The sequence below is a fragment of the Cynocephalus volans genome, chromosome 6, assembly GCF_027409185.1.
Source record: "Cynocephalus volans isolate mCynVol1 chromosome 6, mCynVol1.pri, whole genome shotgun sequence".
Lineage (NCBI taxonomy): Eukaryota > Metazoa > Chordata > Mammalia > Dermoptera > Cynocephalidae > Cynocephalus > Cynocephalus volans.
In genome coordinates this window covers 75,581,579-75,603,770 of record NC_084465.1, presented here as the reverse complement: position 1 = coordinate 75,603,770, position 22,192 = coordinate 75,581,579, and the positions used below count along the sequence as shown (strand labels likewise).

Genomic DNA, 22,192 nt, shown 5'->3' with positions numbered 1-22,192 from the left:
TTGCATTTCCCTGATGACTAATGACATTGAGCATTGTTTTCATATACCTGTTGATGATTTCTATGTCCTTTTTGGGAAAATATCTATTCAGGTCCTTTGTCCGTTTTTAATCAGGTTATTTGTTTTCTTGCTATTGAGTTGTTTCAGTTCATTATATATTTTGAACATTAACCCCTTATTGGATTAATGGTTTACAAATACATTCTCTCAATTTTATAGTATGTGTCTTTGCTCTTTTGATTTTCTTCTTTTGCTATGCAGAAGCTTTTTAATTTTTGTTGTTTTGTTTTTAAAGTTATAATTTATAGAACATTCTGTATGAAAATAGCCTTTAAAAAGGGACTCGGCTACTATCCTCAAAAAAATACACAGCCATTGGCCTTCTCTTTGGGGTGGTTTCTTGGTCACCAGGGGCATACTGATGGGTGAGCTGGTGACAGACTTTAGCACTCCGTGGAGGGGCCTCTGCTCAGGGTTGAAGGCCACTGGGAAGGGGCCTATGACTGACCAAGATACTCTTATCTGTCTTCTTGAATTCTGCAATAACATTTCTGTTTAACCCAAAGGTGACTTTCTTAGAGCTGGATGGTGTTTTGTTTAGCAGAGTTTGGATTTGCCTGACTTGGGGTTCCAATACTCCACTGTGTTCTACCAAGTTTGACATCTCTTTCATTTTCTTCCTCTTTTTCAAGATTGCTGTTTTCTGTCTGGATGGGTAGTGGAGGTCAAGGTTGCTGGGCTCTGCCTTCTTCTGTAACCTCCTGCATGGGGGGCAGAGTGGCTTGGCCATCTTGTCCCACTGTTGGGCTTGCTGGAGAATCGTCCTTCAGAGCCAGAGGCCAGGCCGCTGCTGCTCACCCGGACTGCTACAAGTTTGTATTTCCTTTTCAGGACCTGGGCTACACCTGTCAGGGCACCTCTGGTGTCAGGCCCCCAAGGATGGCCACTGCCTGGGCCACTTTGAGACCTGTCCTCTAGAGGTGACACTGCCAATTCTGAGATCTCCTCATGGGCCCTCAGGCTCTTCTTCCTCACTTCCTTTTACTGTGCATGGGGACAGTGGGTGGATGCTCTGAGCCACTCTACTCCCCAGTCCAGATAGGCACCAATGAAGTGTAGTCTCGTTCCATTGGGAGACGGACTCTCAGGACACAGGATTCCTTTATCAAGACATCTGAAAAAAGCTTGATTCAGCTTTCTTCCCAGCCATTCCGCTTCAGAACTTCAAAGGACTTCTTTAGGACCAGACAGATCAGCATATAGTTTTCTTCAGGCATAGCCAATCGATTCCTTCCCATTCTCGGTTCCTGGTTTGCCAAAAGGTCTGAATGAACAGGTGTTCTGTAGAAGGGCTTCATCCTGCACCAACACGCAGTAGAAGGTCCCTTTCCACATTCTTAGAAGTTCTTCTTGACTGAAACCTCTTGTCTCCCTCTGTGTCTTCACACTGTTGTACTGGCGCAGCTTCTTCACCGCCAGGTCCCGGGTGTCCTTCTCGTTGGAAGCCAGTCACTGAACGAACTGTATCTCGGCTGGCTGTATGGGGCCATTGCACGTGCTGGAGCAGCTCCGGCCGCGGCCCACTGTCCACCCCCCGCAGCAGAGCGCCGCCACCGTGCCCCCCTGGCCACGACTGTGCAGAAGGCAGTGCCCAAGCTTTTTAGTTTGATACACTCTCATTTGTCTATGCTTGCTTTTGTTGTCTGTGCTTCTTAAGTCATATCCAAAAAATCTTTGTCCAGACCAATGTCAGGAGGTATTCTCCCTAGGTTTTTTTCTATTAATTTTAGAGTGTTAAATTTTATGTTTAAGTCTTTAATCCATTTTGATTTGATTTTTGTATATGGCAAGAAATAGGATCTAATTTCATTCTTCTATATATGGATATTCTATTTTTGCAACATCATTTATAGAAGAAACTGTTCTTTACTCATTGTGTGTTCCTGGCACCTTTGTCAAAGATCTGCTGACCATAAATGCATGGATTTATTTCTGGGCTCTTTTTTCTGTTCCATTGCTCTTTATAGACATAAAGACTTGTTCAAGTCCCATACTGTTTTGGTTACTATAGCTTTGTTTTGTAGTACATTTTGAGATCAGGTAGCATGATGCCTTCAGTTTTGTTCTTTGCTCAAGGTTACTTTGGCTATTTAGGTGTTTTTTGTGTTTCCATGTGAATTATAGGATTTTATTTCTATTTCTGTGAAAATGTCATGAGAATTTTGGTAGGGATTACTTTCAATCTATAAATTACTTTGGGAAGTACACACATTTTAACATCAATTTTTCCAATTCATGAACACAAGATATCTCTCCATTTAGTTGTGTCTTCTTCAATTTTTTATGAATGTTGTATGGTGTTAAGAAAACAGATATTTTACCTCCATGGTTAAATTTATTCCTAAGGGTTTATTTTATTTTTTTAAGGTTTTTGTAAATTGGATTGTTCACTTGATTTCTTTTTTGAATAGTTTGTTGTTAATGTATAGAAATGCACTATTTTTGTATCCTGCAACTTTACTGATATTCTAACAGTTTTTAGTAGGAGTCTTTAGAGTTTTCTATAAATAAGACTATGTCATCTGCAAAGAGACATTTTAACTGCTTCCTGTCCCATTTAAATGTCTTTTATTTCTTTTTCTTGCCTAATTGCTCTGGCTAGGACTTCCAGTACTATGTTGAATAGAAGCTTTCATGCTAGCTCCCATATCCCTGACTGTCCTCTTAAAATCACCTCCAGGCACTCTGTAACAGTACACTGTCCTCATATGCACTCAACCTTTCCATCTTCAAGTTTTTATTTATGTTATTTTTATTCCCTAATAAACCCTTCTAATTTCTATGCTTTGCTATTAAAACTATGACCAAACCCTAATCACAGCAGATCAAATATGGCCATAAACTATTCCTAATCCTCTAGATGAATATACTTTCTACCTTTTTTGAATTCCAAGAATATTTTAGAGATCTTGAAATATTCTATAATATTTTGATATTTTTACATGTCTAATTTTACTTGTAAGACTCTAAAGTGGTGCTGTCCAATATGGTAGCCACCAGCCACTATTGAGTGCTTGAAATATGACAGTTCTGAATTGAGATGTGCTATAAGCATAAAATGCATACCAGATTATGAAGACTTAGTATGAATTTTAAAAAGTCTTAATAATCTTTTATACTGACCCATAGCAGCTATAAGTAAGCTAGAACTTATAACACATGCACATAGATGTTTATAGAAATCTTTACTAAATATGTTAATCAATATTAAATGAATTCTGAAGGCACACAGTTTTCCAGCAAAATACCCTTATTGAAAGGTGACCTAGATCATCCCGGAGGATACAGACTCTCTTTTGTACTTTTTCTTTTTTTTAAATCCTATGTACACAGTAAGCCAAGTGAATCATCTTTCCATGCCTACACTCCTTCTTAGTTTTTCACACCCTGTAGAATGGCTTTGAGGTGGAGCAGTAATAAAGAGCAATAACTAGTTAATATACCCTTGAGAACTGAAAGAACTGAAGCTTCTTATGTAATAATCAGGGATTATCTAAGACCCTGAGATTATCTAGGTAAATAAATATTATTTGATATTGATCTATTTCGGTTGCTTTGTATTGCATCAAGTCATGATTTTGGTTTATGATACAAAGACTGCTGGTGATCTGACATGAGACATGCTCTCAGATTGGACTAGTGTCTTTCTGGCATAAAATGACCTTGCAGCGGTTGATGGGGCTTTTTCCCCCTCGGAGCAGGAAGCACAGCAGTGTCCACTTGAATGGCAAATTGTGATAAAGTAGCAGAAGTAAAATTGCATAGCATAATCACTACGATTTTTTATTGAATTGAGACCTTTGCTCTTTCTCTTGACAGAACAGTTTATTGAATGTGCTTGCGGAAAACAAAGAAAGGCAGTAAAGAAAAATACATTTTTTTTTTTTTTTTTGCCTGAGAATAAAAGAGAGAGAAAATGTGTCTACTTTCAAGAGTGCTTTTCTTAAATGGAAGAACATTTTCAGGTACAAACGAACTCTTTAGAAATATCATAAAACTGCCGCTCAAGGGCAATTCAGTGACTGATGAGGTTTTTATCTGGCAGCCCAGTCAGCTTGAACAATGGAAGTTTCTTATGTCCTTTATTCCTGGGAAATGGAGAAATTCTACTGGCTAATAAAATATTTTCATTAAAAGGTAGAAAGATGATTTTAACAGATGGCTAATGTTTTATTACATACATTCAATAATAAAGGGTCTGTTAGCTGCAGGTTAAAGTTTTATAATGAACATGAATGAATAGAAAAACAATTCTCCAGAGTTTTAGGTAGAAATTGACATTGGGAATTTCCAGGCTTGAATCATAGCTTCAGCATCGATGCCGTTTTGAATATTTAAGATGATTTGGCCTAGCTTTTCTTAGCACTCTCAAATTCAGTAATCTTTGAAAATAAAACCTTCAATTTTTTTCTTACAGATTCTTTATTTTAAAATGTGAACAATGCTCTTTATCACAAAATGTTTTGGTGAAATTTAGTGACACAATAAGAGCTTCGGTTTTCAGACACTGAATTTTGTTATTATTATTCTTCAGGTTTTATTATTTATTTGAATAGATTTTTATTCTAATATAATTGATATTTTAATTGATATTCATACTATAATCTCAGCTCATTCAGTTTAAGATTCTATATTTCTGTCAAATATTTTAAATATCCCTGAATAAAGTGCAAAATAGAAGTGAATATCAAGGGTCTTGTGATGTTTCCCTTTTATTTTTCCTTAGTGTAATTTTTCTTAACAAAAATTGGAAAGATAAATATTGAATTATTTTTGTATTTTGAAAGTCTAATATTCTTTAATACTAAATACTTTGATCATATTTTTAACTGTTTTTCTAAAGGTTACTTAGCACAATGTTATTTTATAAAGCAGTCTATTCAGGAATTCCTTCTAAGACAAGGAATAGAGACCATTTTACATTTCAAGCTTGGCAAAGTCTTTGTAAATATATTTTAGAGAAAAATACCTTATTTGGCAGAATAGCTTGAGAAGGCTGGCAGATATTTACAGATATTTGTCCATTCTCTAGGAATTCCCTACTGTCTTTGTGAACTGCCATTATTACTGACAAATCTTAAATGTAAATTGTTAAGGTCTTACCTCAAAGAGAGGCAGACTTACAGTGACAGGGGCTGCTAAGAAACCAAAGTTTAGCCACTCTTAAATACCCAGTGCTGTCTTCCACATTTCTCTTCTATTGGCACTGCAATATGCTTGACAATTGAATAAGGCAATTTAATGTTTAGCACTGATGTAAATTAAGAATTTAAAAGGGAAGGACATTAAAAATGGCAGAAGATATAGTGAATTTTATCTCCTCCCCCCTACCCCCCAAGGGACTTTCTGCCTTTGTACATTCATATGGTTCTCACAATTTCATCTTTAAATCTTTAGGACTATGGTCCTATTTGGGGCTAGGAATGTTTAGGTAAATTACAACATTTTTGATTATTTCTCTTAGTGCTGTTTGTCTTTCATTCATCTGAGTAACATATGTAAAAAAGAATTTAGTGTTATTTAAGAAAAGGAGTTGTCATATATATGATAATGTATAATTACTTAACTATGATGGGGCTCACATCACATGAGGAAAAGCTAAAGTACTAAGATATTTTATCTATTTTGCTAATACGTATATTATTATCAACTTTATTAGGCACTAGATTTTATGTTTTCTAGACCCAAATTTTATTAAGAAATACATTATGCAAATAAAATACAAAACAGTTTTTTATGTGAGGCATACAAACCACCTAAATTTTAAATAGACAAACAACAAACAAGAATAAAATTAATTTTATTATTTCAATTAGTGTTTTCCTATGTAATAGTCATATTTTACTGAATTTTGTACCATCTGGTTGGGGTATGAAAGCTCCCTATTGGCTTAAAAGTCCTAATTTGAAAAAATAAATACTAATAGATAATTTTTTACATAATTCCTCATCTCTTTTCCTAAAAGTCAATATGAATGAGTCAATAAACATGCTTTGTTGTCCATCCTGGGCCTTTTGTATCAAAGGTGCTGGATGTGGATGGCCCAGATTGCATACGATTTTTGTTCTTCTGGTAGATTATTTCTTGGATTCTGTCCTTAGGCTACCTTCCTTACATCACTGACCCATATTTCCTTCTAGGTAGCTCAGTTTCCTTCCCAGCCAGGAAGGATACAGTTGCTGCAAATGCCCCTGCTGCTACTGTTCTGGCACTGATGGGCTCCTGCTGTTTTGGCATAAATGTTGCATTTACACACTGAGAATTGTTTTCTTGGCATTTGGCAGAACTGTTATCATGAACGTGATGAATTCATAAACCAAAGTGCATTTTTCTGTTTTTCATCTATTTGGTGTTTATTGTTATGGTGCCTCAAATAAATGTGATTTATTTTCACCATGTTATTTATAAAGCACAATGAACTTTCAGGTACGCATTGCAGCATATTTTGTGTTCTTAGTTATGTTTTTATCCAATTTATATTTTTCACTCTTGTACTATTTTTGCTCAGGTTCATGTGTCTTCTTTAGAAGACATATGTACAGTTGAAAAGCTCAGGCTTTGGGGAAAGATATACATGAATTTAAAACTGAGCTTCATTCCTTACTCTGAGACATTGGAAAGTTATTCCACACCTAAAATCTTAGTTTCATCTAATATAAATGAGAATAATTGCACCTTCTTTATAGAATTATTGTAATAATTATATGGAATAATGCATATAATATGCAGCACAGATAAGACACTGAACAAATCTTAGTATCACTTTTATGCCAGGATCTCATTAAATTTTCCAAATCAATTAGTGATAAGGGAGAGAAAAGGACTTATATAAGTTACTTATCCTTGGTAGCTTTTGTAGATAAATTCCACAGAAGCCAGTAATTCAAAACTGATTTTCTCAAGTTCCACAGCAAAAGCTAAGTATGCTGTCTCCTGGCAAAGATCATTTGAAGTTGGGCCGGCCCCATGGCTCACTCGGGAGGGTGCAGTGCTGATAGCGCTGAGGCCGCGGGTTCGGATCTCATATAGGGATGGCTGGTGCGCTCACTGGCTGAGCGTGGTGCTGACCACACCGTGCCAAGGGTTGCGATCTCCTTACCGGTCATTTAAAAAAAAAAAAATCATTTGGAGTTATAAAAATATGGAATTTGCCTGAAGTAAAGTTGAATTTAACTAAGACAAGGCTGGTATTAAACAATCTCCCAGTGAGCAATCTTCTTCACAGCCTGTTTTAAAGAAATCACACCTGAGGGAAAAAAAAAAAATTCTTCCCAATACATATGCCTCATTCTCATGTATTTCCCTAAACTTTGATAAAATTCGACCTTGTTTTTTTTTTTTTTTTTTTTTTTTTTGTCCTTTTCATGACCGGCACAGCCAGTGAGTGCACCGGCCATTCCTATATAGGATCCGAACCCGCGGTGGGAGCGTCGCTGCGCTCCCAGTGCCACACTCTCCCGAGTGTGCCACGGGCTCGGCCCTCGACCTTGTTTTTGAAGGAGAAAATATTGCCTTAAGGGATGATATTAAGATGTTATTAGCAATTTATAGCACAGTATAAATTATTTTGTTAGACTTTTTGCCTGTAACAGTGGATTTGGGCAACAAGTGTTTTGACTGAATATTGGGGCACAGATGAAACATAACAAATTTTGGCATTTTATTAAGTTGCTTGGCCTAAATAACATTTAGATAGATAAGATTCAGGCTTATGATTTTTCCCACTAAGAAAATACACAGGAAGGCTGATTCATCCGAAAGTAATTCTAAAGACAGTAGTGCTTCATTACTGTGCTATTTAGGCCTAGCCCTACAAACTTTAGTGACCTTCATGATCCAGTTGTATATATGTAAGAAATGGCTCTCAAAGCATTTTTTATTTATTTTGTACTTAATTGTGTAGCCAAGAGTTAATGCTCTAAGAATAGTAAGAGTCTATGAAAAGGCCAATTCCATTACACTCACGTTGGACGATAGGCTTATCCGTTTATTTACCCTGAGGCAGGGAATAGAGGAAGGCTTTGTGAATAATGGAGGAAGGGCTTTCCTCCTGTCTTAGGGCTCTGTTGCAGATTTGAGAATTGAGTCTGTCCAGTCAGAATGGATAACCATCAAGAGCTTAAATACAGCCACCATGGCACTATATTAAGGTAAAGTCTGTGGTGTATGTGTTTGTTCATGTCTGAGCCTAATGAGTTTGAAGAGTTCAAATAAACTGGAATTATCATTTTTTATTGAAAAATAATTGATTATATATATTTGTGGAGTAGAGTTGAATATCAATACCTGTGCACAATGTGTGATGATTAAATCAGGAAATGAGCATGTTCACCATTACAAAACATCATCATTCCTTGTGTCCATTAACTAATTTCTCACCAGCCCCTCCTCCCCCTTTCCTACCTTTAGTAACCACAGCTCTATTCTCTCCTTCTGAAACTGCAATGCATTTTTGTGATTGTCCTTTCTTCTTTCCTTCCTTCTCTCTCTCTCTCTGTCTTGCTCCACTCATGACCGAAGACAAGTGGTATTTCTCTTTCTGTGCCTGGTTTGTTTCACTTAACGTAATTTTCGCCAAGTTCATCCATGTGCAAATGACAGAATTTCATTCCTTTTAATGGCTGAGTGGTATTCCATTGTGTACATATACCACATTTTCCTTATCCAGTCATCCATTGATGGACATTTAGATTGATTCCATATCTTGGCTGTAGTAAACAGAGGTGTGATAAACATGGGAGTGCAGGTATCCCTTTGACATGATGCTTTCTGTTCCTTGGGTATATACCCAGTAGTGGGATTGCTAGATCATATGGAAGTTCTATTGTATTTGTTTGAGAAACCTCCATACTGTTTTCCACAATGACTGTACTAATCTACAGTCCCATGAACAGTATATAAAGTTCCCTTTTCTTTTCCTCCTTGCCGACATTTGTTATTCTGTCTTTTCTGTAATAGCCAGTCTAACTGGAGTGAGATAATATTTCAATGTGATTTTGATTTGCATGTCTCTGATGATTAGTGATGTTGAGCATTTTTTCATTTACTTGTTGGAGATTTGTGTGTCCTCTTTTGAGAAATGTCTATTCAGCTCCTTTGCCCATTTTTTAACCAGATTGTTTGTTTTTTTACTGTTATTTGAGTTCCTTGTATATTCTGGATTTTAATCACTTGTCAGATGTATAGTTTGCAAATATTTTCTCCCATTCCATAGGTTGTCATTTCACTCTGTGGATTGTTTTCTTTGCTGTACAGAAGGTTTTTAGTTTGATATGATCCCATTTGTTTATTTTTCCTTCAGTTGCCTGTGCTTTTGAGGTCTTATTCATAAAGTCCTACATCCCAAAGTGTTTCCCCTATGTTTTCTTTTAGGAGTTTTATAGTTTCAAGTCTTATATTCAAGTCTTTAATCCATTTTGAGTTGATTTGGGCATATGGCAAGATATACAAGTCTAGTTTCATTCTTCTACACATGGATGTCCAGTTTTCCCAGCATCATTTGCTGAAGAGGCTGTCCTTTCCCCACTGTATGCTCTTGGTGCCCTCATTAAAATCAGTTGGCTATATTTGGGTTGATTTCTGAGTTCTGTATTCTGTTCCATCAGCCCAAGTATCTGTTTTTATGCCAGTACCATGCCATTTTAATTACTATACCTTTGTAATATTATTTGAAGTCAGGTAGTATAATGCCTCTGGCTTTATTATTATTATTATTATTATTATTATTATTATTATTATTATTATTATTACTACTACTACTCAGGATTGCTTTGGCTATTTGGGGTCTTTTGTTGTATTTCTATTTCTGTGAAGAATTCCCTTGGTATATTGGTGGGGATTGCATTGAATCTGTAGATCACTTTGGGTAATATGGACATTTTCACAGCATTAATTCTTCCAATCCATGAACATGGAATGTCTTTCCATCTTTTTGTGTCATCTTTAATTTCTTTCAGCAGTGATTTGTACTTCTCCTTGTAGAGATCTTTCACCTCCTTGATTACATTTATTCCTAGGTATTTTATTCTTTTGGTAGCTATTAGAAATAGGCTTGCTTTCTTGATTTCTTTTTCTGCTTGTTTGACATTGGCATATAAGAACACTACTGATTTTTGCATATTGATTTTGTATCCTGCAAATTTACTGAATTCATTTACCAGCTATAGGAGTTTTTGATAGAGTTTGTAGGTTTTTCTATATACAAGATCATGTCATCTGCAACCAGGAGCAATTTGACTTCATGTTTTCCAATTTGGATGCCCTTTATTTCTTTTTCCTTCCTGATTGCTCTGGCTGATACTTCCAATACTGTGTTGAATTGGAGTGGTAAGAATGGGCATCCTTGTTTTGTTCCTGTTGATGATCTTGGCAATGGGTTTGTTACGTATGGCTTTTATTATGTTGGGATTCTTTCTTTCTCTGCCTAATTTGTTGAGAGTATTTATCATGAAGGAATGCTGAATTTTGTCAAATGCTTGTTCTGTGTCTCTTGAGGTAATCATATGGTTTTTGTCCTTGATTTTGTTGATTTGGTATATCACATTTATTGATTTATGTATATCATACCATCATTGCATCCCTGGGGTGAAGCCCGCTTGATCATGGTGTATGAGCTTTTTGATTTGCTGTTGTATTCTGTTTGCTAATATCTTGTTGAGGATTTTTGTGTCTATGTTCATCAGAGATATTGGCCTGTAGTTTTCTTTTTTTGTATCTTTGTCTGGTTTTGGTGTCAAGGTGATACTGGCTTCATAGAATAAGTTTGAGAGAATGGCCTCTGTCTCAATTTTTTGGAATAGTTTAAAGAGAATTGGTATTAATTCCTCTATGAAGGTTTGATAGAATTCAGCAGTAAAGCCATCTGGTCCTGGACTTTTCTTTGTTGAGAGACTGCTGATTATTGCTTCAGTCTTGTTGCCTATTATTGGTCTTTTGGGGTTTTGTATTTCTTCTTGGTTCAGTCTTGCTGGTATGTATGTGTCCAGAAATGTATCTATTTCCTCTAGATTTTCAAATTTGTTGGCATATAGTTGTTCATAATAGTTACTAATAATTCTTTATATTTTGGTGGTATCGGTTATAATGTCTCCTTTTTTGATTCTGATTTTTGTTATTTTGGTCTTCTCCCATCTTTTTTCAGTTAGTCTGGCCAATGGCTTATCTATTTGTTTATCTTCTCAAAAAACTAACTTTTTGTTTTGTTGATTTTTGATTGTTCTTTTGGTCTCCATTTCATTTAATTCTTCCCTGATATTAATTATTTCTTTCTGTCTACTAATTCTGGGGTTGAATTGTTCTTTTTCTAATTATTAGAGGTGTAACATTAGATTGCTTATTTGAAGTCTGTCTATTCTTTGATGTAAGCACTTATTGCAATGAACTTTGCTCTTAGTACTGCTTTTGCAGTATTCCACAGGTTTTGATACATTGTGCTTGTTTTTCATTTGTTTCAAGGAATTTTTGATTTCCTGCTTTATTTCTTCTTTGACCCATTGGTGATTCTGGAGCATGTTGTTTAATTTCCATGAATTTGTATAGTTTTCAAGTTTTGTTTGTTGTTAATTGCTAATTTTATTCCATTGTGTTCTAAAAATATACTTGATATAATTTTAATCTTTTAAAGTTTGTTGAGGCTTAATTTGTGGCCAAACATGTGGAGAATGATCTGTGTGCTTATAAGAAGAATGTATATTCTGCCATTGTTGGATGAAATATTATGTACATGTCTGTCAAGTCAATTTGGTCTATAATGGTGTTTAAATCCAATGTTTCTCTGATAATTCTTTGTCTAGATTGATTTGTCTAATTTAAGGGTGGCATGTTAAAGTCCCCAAATATTTCTGTGTTGGGGTCTATCTCTCCCCATATACCCAATAACAGTTGTTTTATGTATCTGGGTGCTCTGATGTTAGGTGCATATATATTTGAAATTGTTGTATCTTCTTGCTACACTGATCCTTTTATCATTATATAGTTCCCTTCTTTGTCTCTTTTTATAGTTCTTGGTTTGAAATCTGTTTCATCTGATATAAGTGTGGCAACTCCTGCTCATTTTTGTTTTCCATTGGTAAGGAATATCTTTTTTCCATCCCTTCACTATTAGTCTATGTGTGCCTTTATGGTGAAGTGAGTTTCTTGCAGGCACCATATAGTTGGTTCTAGTTTTTTAATCTATTCAGACAATCTATATCTTTTATGCGGGGAATTTAGTCCATTTACATTCAGGGTTGTTGTTGAAAATTATTACTTGATTTCTGCTATTTTACCAATTTCTCTATGAATGTTTTGCATTTCTTTTGTTCCTTTCTTTTCCTTTTATTGTTTATCTTTGCTGTTTGTTGTCTTTTTATGTAGTGATAAGATACATTTTCTTTCTCTTTCTTTGTATATCTGTTCTACTAATAGTTTTTATCTTTTCTTATGCATTTATGGTGACATATAGCCCTCTTTTGATTTCAGATGTATGACTCCATGAAGATTTGTTGAAGGGCCAGTCTTGTGGTAGCGAATCCTTATAGTTTTGTTTGTCTGGGAAAAACACTATTTCTGCTTCATTTCTGAAGGGAAGCTTTGCTGGATATAGTATTCTCTGTTGGGAGTTTTTTTCTATTAGCATTTTGATATGTCATCCCACTCTCTCCTGGCCTATAGAATTTCTTTTGAGAAGTCTGCTGTTAGCCTGATGGTGATTCCCTTATAGATGATTTGAAATTCTTCCTTGATGTTTTCAGAATTCTTTCTTTGTCTTTTGCTAATTTGACTATAATGTTTCTTAGGGAGGTCTTTTTTGGACTGAATCTATTTGAGCATCTTTGAGCTTCTTGGATCAGTAAGACCATATCTCTCCCAATACCTGGGAAGTTTGCAGCTATTATTTCATTAAATAGGCTTTCAATCCCTTTTCCTTTCTCTTCCCCTTCCAGTACACCCATAATATGGATGTTTGTATGCTTAAAGTTATCAGAAATATTTTGCAGATTTTCTTCATTTTTTAAAGTTGTTTTTCTTTTTTGGGGGTCCAACTGTTTTAATTCATAAAGCCTGTCTTCTAGTTCAGAAATTCTTTCTTTCACTTGTTCTAATTTCTTGGTTTCCTTTCAGGAAGCATTCTTACCCCAGATTTGACAAGGATTTTCTGGACTACTAGTTCACCATGCATTTTAGCCATTCTTGTGTAGTTTAGTAAATAGTATATGAAAATTTATGGGGAGAAGTAAGTGTTTTCATACAAACACTGTATGAAAGTAATTGCAAAAACTGCAGAAAAGAATGAGACTTCTTGACTGGCAGAGCAGGTTTCTATTTGTATCTTACAAGTAGGACAATTGCCTTTGGATTGAAGCATCTGTGCTTATATGGCTATAAGAATAAAAAGGAGTGATGACATTTATGAAAAGTGTTAGTCAGGGTTCTCTATAGAAACATTTATATATGTTTGTGTGTATGTGCAGATTTATGAGTATTATAAGGAATTGGCTTACACAATTATGGAGGCTGACAAGTCTCAAGATTTGCAGCTGGAAACCTGGAGAACCAGGAGCACTGAGGATATAGTTCTAGTCTGAAGTCCTACAGACTCAAAACCCAAAAAGAACCAATGTTTTTGTTTAAGTTCAAAGGCAAGGAAACAAACAATGTCCCAGGTCTAAGTAGTCAAGCATGAGAAGATCACACTTACTCTTGGGAGGGTCAGGTTTTTGTTCTATTCAGTCTTCAACTGATTGGATAGAGTGTGCCCACATTAGCAAGGGCAATCTGCTTTAATCAGTTATCAATTCAAATATTAGACTCATTCAGAAACACCATCACTGATACATCCAGAATAATGTTTAACCAATTCTCTGGGCACAACATTGTCCAGTCAAAGTGGCACATAATATTAACCATTACCAAAGGTTAGCCAGATTAACTTCAAATTCAGGACTGGGGGGGGGCGGATTGGGGGGTGGCTAGATCTTGGTGTTATCAGCACCACACTCTAACAAACTGAGCTAACTGGCCAGCCCCCAAATGCATGATTTTTTAACCCTTTGGCTAAGTAAGTTTGCAGAGCAAACAACTGGCCTCAATTCTAATGAAAAATGGAGCCTTCAGGGAGAGAGGAAATAACAGAACTTCTTCACCTGGGATAGATGCAGCTGGTCACACCAGTAAGAAGAGTTTAGCAAGTATAGGTGATGACATGGTAAAGTTGTAGTGTGGGCTGGTGGGGGAATATAAAACCATGAGGGGGGGGTTCAGAAATTGGAGGAATTTGTAGCTTCTTGAAGGCTCTTACTTCAACAACTTCACCAGATGCTCACAGAAAAAATGGAAAGAATCTTAAGAAATGTTCACCGTGACCTAGAAGTGAGGGAGGAGAGAGCAGCTGTATAGTAGATGCAAAAATTTCTCCTAGAGGATTCTCCCTTTGAGAATCAAAGTCTTAATCTATAGTGGGAGAGCAACAACACACCTCCCACTAGAACACTAGTGAACATTTATTGCAGCTGGGAGAAAGATACAGGAAAACAATTTGACTCATTTAGGAGAGGCAGGATTATACACCAAAACCCAAACTGCAGGTCAGTAAGGAGCAGGTTAACTATAAAAAACATACCCCAGAGACAATTGCACATCTATATGCAAAACAAACAAGAAACTCTTGACTTCTGCTGAAAGCTTATACTTAATTATCAAAAAATCAATGGTAGAGTTTAATGTAAAATGCAAAAGTTATAAAACTTCAAGAAGGAAACATAGGAGAAAATCTATACAGTCATTAGTTAGGCAAATGATTTTTTAGATAGATAAGCATACTCCAAAAAAGAAAACATTGGTAGATTGGAGTTTATCAAACTTTAAAAGTTTTGCTTTGTGAAAGACATTGTGAGGAGAATGAAAACATGCAATAGACTGTAAGAGAGTATTTGCAAATCACATTTCTGATAAAGAGTTTGTATCCAGGTATATGAAGAACTCTCGAAACTCAACAATAGGAAAACAGGCCAAAGAGGACTTATGCTTCTGGAAATGTAGGGTAGTCATACTTTTCTCTATTCTTCCTATGATATATAACAGAAACCCCTGGACATTATATATAAAACAAACAGCAGATGCCTGTGAATGGTGGAGGGAACAGACGCGTTAGAGAGCTCTGTTCCTGGACACTACATGGTGGTGAATTTCTTGAGTTGCCATTTTGCTTTGTACACCCCAAACTAGGACCTGAAGCCAGAAAACTAGAAAGACCAGTGGGCTCAGACAAAAGGAGAAAATTCCTAACAAAAGCCTGCCCTTTCCAGCCAAAGGACCAGAAAAGGGGCAGCCTCACAAACCAGAAATCTTTTAGACAATAATCATTCTTCACAACCGAAACACCACAGAAAATAAACCGTGCTCCCCTGCTTGACCACACCCACAAAAGCTGACGGGAGTGCCTAGACTTCCACTCTCACCAGGTTGTAACAGGTGGCCCCAACTGCCCCACCAGATTGGTATCACGTGACATCGAGAAGGAAGCCAGGACTTTCATCTCCACCACCCAGCAACTAAGACCCTCTGGGTGTCAGTGGAGACCACTTAAAAAGTTTGGACTTCCATTCTCCTCAGTAAGTAACAAGGTAACTCTCCTCATCCCCACAGAGGTGTTGTCAGAGGAGGAACAGTGGAAAAAGAAACAAAATTGCACACTTAGAATACAACATAAATGTTGCCACAGGCAAGATTAGATGTAGGCTAAAACTAATGAGCATAAATTTAAACAGGTACAAAATATGTACATAGTAGCCAAGTGTCCTCCACCACCCCTCCCCCCACCAAAATTGTCTAGTAATTAAATAGGGAAAAATAATAACCACAGAGTGGAGGGTCCTGACAAACACCACTTTAAGCAGTTATCAACCTCATATATTCTCTGATATGAGGAACTGAGAAGAACTCATCACATAATGCACCCAGGGATGCATAACCTGAGTCTCAGTATGAGAAAACATCAGACACCAGACATTGTAAATTGAAGGAGATTCTAGAAAAACAAAAACAAAAACAAAAAACTAAACCAACAGTATTCTTTAAACACCTTAGGATCACGAAACTCCATGATTAATTTTCAGTTAATTTTATATATGGTCAAATTAAGGGTTGAAATTTATATCTGTGTGTGTGTGTGTGTATATGTATGTATATATATTCTTATAGGATAACCAATTGTTCCAGTGCCATTTGTTGAAAGTTTATCACTTCATCATTTAATTGCTTTGGTACTTCTGTTGAAAATCAAATGGCACATGTGGGTTCATTTCTGGACTCTCTATTTGAGTTCATTAAACTCTATGGCCAATGCCAGGATACTGTATTGTATACAATCATTTTATGTAGACTACTGTAGACATACAGTAATTATTAAAATAAAGTAGTGTAAGACCTGCGTTTTGGTTTTTTTTTTCAGAATTGGTTTATCTCTTCTACATCTTTGTATTTCCACATTTATTTTAGAATTAGCCTATTTATAAAACTAAAACAAAAAATAAACAAAAAAATGCCTGCTGGATTGTATTAAATCTACAGATCAACTTGAGGAGAATTTACAGCTTAATACAGAGTCTTTCTATTCATGAACATGATATGTGTGTATGTATGTTGTTTGTGTGTGTGTGTGTGTGTAAATATATATGCATATACATACATATATATATTATATATATTCTCAGAAACTGACCATAAACTACATTTCTGCCTTTTGTCACAAGGACTTCCCTATTTAAATCTTTTGCCACACCCTGACTAACTCAATATCCCCTGAAGGTTTTTTTTTTATTTTTCTCTTTCCACATCTTTTTTTTTATTGCTTTGTAACATATATGGAATGCCCAGTTCTTTTCAGACTCTTTAAGGAGGACTTCCAGCTCCATACTATGTTTAACTTACCCTGACTGCTCCAGTCTAAAGTTGGTCTTCATGTTTTTATAATTGCATTTCTAAATTATCATAGTATCCTGCAATGTGGCTTATCTAGCTGGAAGCTATGTGCTCACTCATATTGCCTTGGTTATTTCAAAATATCTTTTCACTTAAACGATGTGTTATATATTTTCATGCTCATATATTTAATTGTAAAGGCAGAAACAAAGTAGGAGTTGAACAGTTTTTTTAATTCTTGTCATATTTTTTCATTTCTTTTCATGGCAAATTGGTTTTATATCAACAACAATCAATTAGAAATGGCTGTCTGGAGTGCTATATGAGGAAAGACTGAGAAGCCATATCTCTACTTAGTGATTAAGAGGTTTAAAAGTGGCATAATAAATTAACAATGTCTTCCAGAGTTTTGGGTTGGAGCTGCCAGTGCGTCAAACCTGCATTATATTATTTCCCCAAATGTGGGACTAGTCCTTTGCTAGTCCTCTCCTTATAAATGTGGTTCATTAAGTAATTATAATGTTCTCTCATTATAGGTTTAGCATTCCTAATATTCATATACAGGAACATTCTAGTCATTAATTTAATTTCATAGGAGCATTTTTTGTTTTTGTGTTCATGCTTCCATTTAAGACCAAGCTGGTGGGGTGGGGGGGGAAGACCAAGATGATACAATTATATTTATTTATATACGTATTAGTCTGCAATGGATAGCAAAATAAAAGATTGGTCATTCAGTACAGATAGTTTGTAAAGTCCTGGGCCAAAAAGCTTTGATTAATTTAAATGACATCTCACATTTGGAAAAGGGTTATAATCTAAATATGAGATCTTTGAAACATGAGCCTTGTTAACCCCAATTATTTTTTGTTACATTATTTTATTTAACATTGCACTAATACCTCAATTAGTTTAAGATTTGACTGCAGATTTTAAATACATTGTTGAAAGAAATAGTCTGTCCATGAGCAAAGGCTTTTACCATCAACATTCACATAAGGTTTTTAGTGGATTACTCGATTCTAGGGGTAAAGTCGTTGTTATGTCATTTAAAAACTAAAAGTAATGCTATGATATGGCTCTCTGATGGCTACAGTATGGTTTATAGTTAATTCTTGCCTGATTCAAAATATTTTACCTATCTGAATAATTTCTCTGACAAGTCAATTATCTGATAAAGAGGTCTATGGACAATTTAAGTGCTTTGGCGTACCTCATAATTAGCGATTACTAGTTTCAAATCTTACACATTGTTTTATATCTATGTTAATGAAACTTAACAATTAAATGTATTTAAACATTCGTAAGGAAATACATTACTTCAATTTATCATTATCCAAAGTAGTTTTGGATTAAACATTTGATGATTTTCTCACTCCACGTAAAACACTGGTATAGTTTGCTATTCAAATAATTAAGGACAAAAAGTATACTGTAATAGTAAGGTTTTACTTACTATTATTTCCTTATAAAATTTTGCAAACTGCTGTATAGAAACTACTTTTTATTCCTGAACCAATTTTATTAGGGGCAACATATACTCTTCCATCATAAAGTTCCTTTTGATAACTTCATTAAACATTAATTTTCTAGGTTTCTCCAAAAATTTTACCAAAATAGTACTGTTCTTACTGAAATAGTAAAAATATTTTCTGTCAATTATTTTGACTCTTTCTATATCTAAGACAAAAGAAACCTGGGCAAGCTGGTCTTCATGCTCTCACTCATTTTTTAAAATCATGTTTAGAGAGATTAAACTCATTCTAGTATGATTTATTTTTCTCTCAAGTAAAATCTGATCTTTCAGCTACATTTTCTCATTTAGTTTTCTGAACAAAGACATATTTATCAGTCTCTCTTTAGATCTTCTATTATTCTACTTTTATTGAATTTTTAGCTAGCATGAATTCCATTTCCTGCTTGATTATTAAGATATTAATCTACTTTCATATGCAACACCTTTCATTTTCATACTTTTCACTCCATGATTGTTTCTAATTCTCTGAATTTTCTCAAGGTTAACTCTATATTATGAAGTTTAAAGTTTCATGCTATAATTCTTTCTAGAATAAACCTCAATTCTACAATGTTCTTAGGGATATTTATAATAATTTAACCCCAAATGTATTATTTTATTTTTTCATTTACGTATTCGGCAAGCTTTTATTGAATATCTTTTGTATTTTTGTCACCGCACTGTGAACTGGAGTCATAAAGATGAATACAGTTGGTCCCTGTCTCCTCTCTTCATACACGCATACTTCAAAAAGTTTGGGGAAGAATAAAATTGAACGATAATACAAATCTTCCCATGAATTTTTTGAAGTGCCCTCATATACCCTGTATTCTCAATAAGGAAACAGGCACTTGGTGATATTTCCTGTTTTAGTCCGTTTCTGTTGCTTATAACAAAATACCTGGAACTAGGTAATTTAGAAAGAAAACAAACTTTATTGCTTACAGTTTCTGAGGCTTGGAAATCCACAGTCTAAGGAATACATGTATTGGGAGCAGTGACCCTTCAGACTGCAAGATGGTGGAAGCAGAGAGAGCAGAGAGAGAGAGACAGATTCTTTTCTCTCTCCTTTTAAAGCCCTCAGAACCACGCCCCTGACCACCATTATTAATCCATCCACTACGGCGTGGTCCTACAATCCGATCACCTCTTCAAGGCTCCACCCTACAATCACCATAACAGGATTTTATCAGGTAACAGTCACAGTGGGAGCCAAGTTTCTAACACATAAAAATTAGGGGACACAATTCAGGCTTCAGTGAGTGTTGCGGGGGTGGGGGGGTGGGGGACATAATTCAATCCACTACATTTCCTCAGTGTAGGATAAACATTGAAGGAGAAGGAAGCCCACGGTTGCTTTATTTTGAGATCCAGCTTCCAAAAGCTAGTGATGGTTAATGTGGCTTGATGGGTACAGGGAAAAAGAATGAATTTTCTTTCATTTTTCCTTTAGATGATTATAGCATGCCTATCTTTGCTAACGGCATTTTTAAAATTGTCAGACTGTGAAATTAAGATAGAAAATTAAAGTGGGAAAAGAGACAACTTGAAAGAATCTCTAGTCTCACGTAGGATAAACAAAATTTTCCTTTCTTTGGAAAACAGCATATGAGTAAATGATGCACTTGTTTCTTGTGCTATTTGCTAACATAGAAAACATCTTAGGACATCTAAACCATTCAGTATGGGTATCTTATTTTTCTCAGGGAAACAGTTATATTCCTCAGAGAAACAGACTCTGAGATGAGATTTCCATGCAGGAAATTTATTGAGGAGTCGCTCCCAGCAATGACACTGGTGAAAAACTGAGGAAAGCAGGATTGGGCAGAGGGGGATATTGTGCCTAATTGGGCAGAGGGGAGCTCTGCAGCTGGGATGGCTCCACAAAGTTGTCACAAATTGAGGCAACAAGGGTCATTGGATACGTGCTGCCCTTGGGAAGGGGGCGTAACCTGTTGTGAAACAGCTCCCTTCAGCATAAGGTCACTTCTGAGGAGAGATTCAGCTCTGAGCCATCAGGTAACACTCCTGGGTAAGAGAATGAGGTCCTCCATCCTAAAGGGAACTATGGAGAATACACCTCAATATTCACCACACCTGTCTTCTTTGGGAAAGGTCTGTTTCCAATATCTCAAACTATGAAGGAGACTTAAAGGTCTGCTTCAGTATGATTTTTTCTTCTTCTAAGAAAAATGCTGAAATACGTCATGAGTGAGACATGTTTGTTTACAACTCTAGCTCTCTCCCATTGACCATTCTTCCTATCCCATTTACTTTTCTCTTGAGTTAACCTCAAAAATAGAGTAATGAAATAGGTCAGTGAAAGAAAAATGATACTAAATTTAATACTTGCTCTTTTAGTACAAGTTATTAAGCTAACTGTATGGATTTGTCTAGTTAGTAAGCAAAGAGCTTGTGACAGGGATTGATCACATCTTACATGGCACACTTGGTCTCTTATCTGTGTAGAAGCTCCTGGTGGTTTTGTTTGTTTGTTTGCAGCTGGCTGGTAAGGGGATCTGAACCCTTGACTTTAGTGTTACAAAGTGGCACTCTAACCAACTGAGCTAACCGGCCAGCCTGTTCTTGGTGTTTTATAGTAAAAACTAATTAGAAATAATATTACTTGAGTCATCCAAATGAATGTAACATCTAGCTCGCAGACTCAACTTCTGTTTTGCTCAACTTCTCATTGAAATACTCTTGAAAATACAGAACAAGGGAAGTGGTAACTCTGACAGCAAAGTGTAAACAGAAACCTAATGCCAAATTCTGGTAAAAGTTGACTAGTATTATAAATAGATGGGAGTGAATTAAATGCCATTTATCCATGCTCAGAACAGGACTTATTTTGGTTTTACCTTATAAAACAAAATACCTGAAGAAAAACAAGAAAATGTTTCCTTTCCTGGAATCTGTACCTTGTTTCAGCTACTAAGAGAATTAGTTAAGAGGTACTTAGTAAAACTGAACACAAAATATAATTAAAAGAAAGAATAAAACTCACTGGACTGAAGAGATACCTTTTCTTGCAGATTAAAAGAAACCTCTATGATCTTAGGCAACCAATTAAAAAATGCTCCAAACCTAGATGGGTTATGGCCTTATTTATTAACTGCAATGATTAGGAAAATTCGTACATGATTCAAAGGAGTAAGAACAGTTACCTACAAAGAAACAAAAACTAGGCTAGTATCCGATTTCTCTCCTGCAATATTAGAGGCCTGAAAATGATAGAGTAATGTATATGGTTTTTCGAATAAAAAGATGTGACCTGTTAGAAAAGAATAAAGAAAGCAACAAAGACATTTTCAGATATGTAAGCCCTGTTTTAAAAACTGAGATATAAGAAAAAAAATCTATTCAAGAAAAAGAAAATAATGGAAACAAGAACTGTCAAAAAGTACTAAAATTTGATGCAATTATCAAAAACTATTTTTGTGAAAAAGAGATATGATGAATAAATCATAATAACAATTGGCCTCAGAATCCTAAAATATAGTAAATAGACCTGGAAAGAATAAAACTTTGTCCAATTCTAACAGTGAAAAACAAATGATACCATTTAACTCCTGACTCTGAGATTAAGGCAAATATTTTAAGGAATGAATCATTTTGAGAAACTTAAAAAGGTAGCAGTGATATAATGTAAAAGACAATATACCCTCAACAGCAATGAACAAAAATGTTTTTAAAATATTAATCATACATAGGAGG

The 22,192-nt window shown here is 35.4% G+C and overlaps 1 pseudogene; it reads right to left on the bottom strand.

Annotated features, from left to right (window-relative positions):
• Positions 1 to 331: 331 nt before the first annotated feature.
• LOC134380941 (ribosomal RNA processing protein 1 homolog B-like) lies at positions 332 to 1,130 on the bottom strand (annotated as a pseudogene).
• Between the last annotated feature and the right edge of the window lie 21,062 nt (positions 1,131 to 22,192).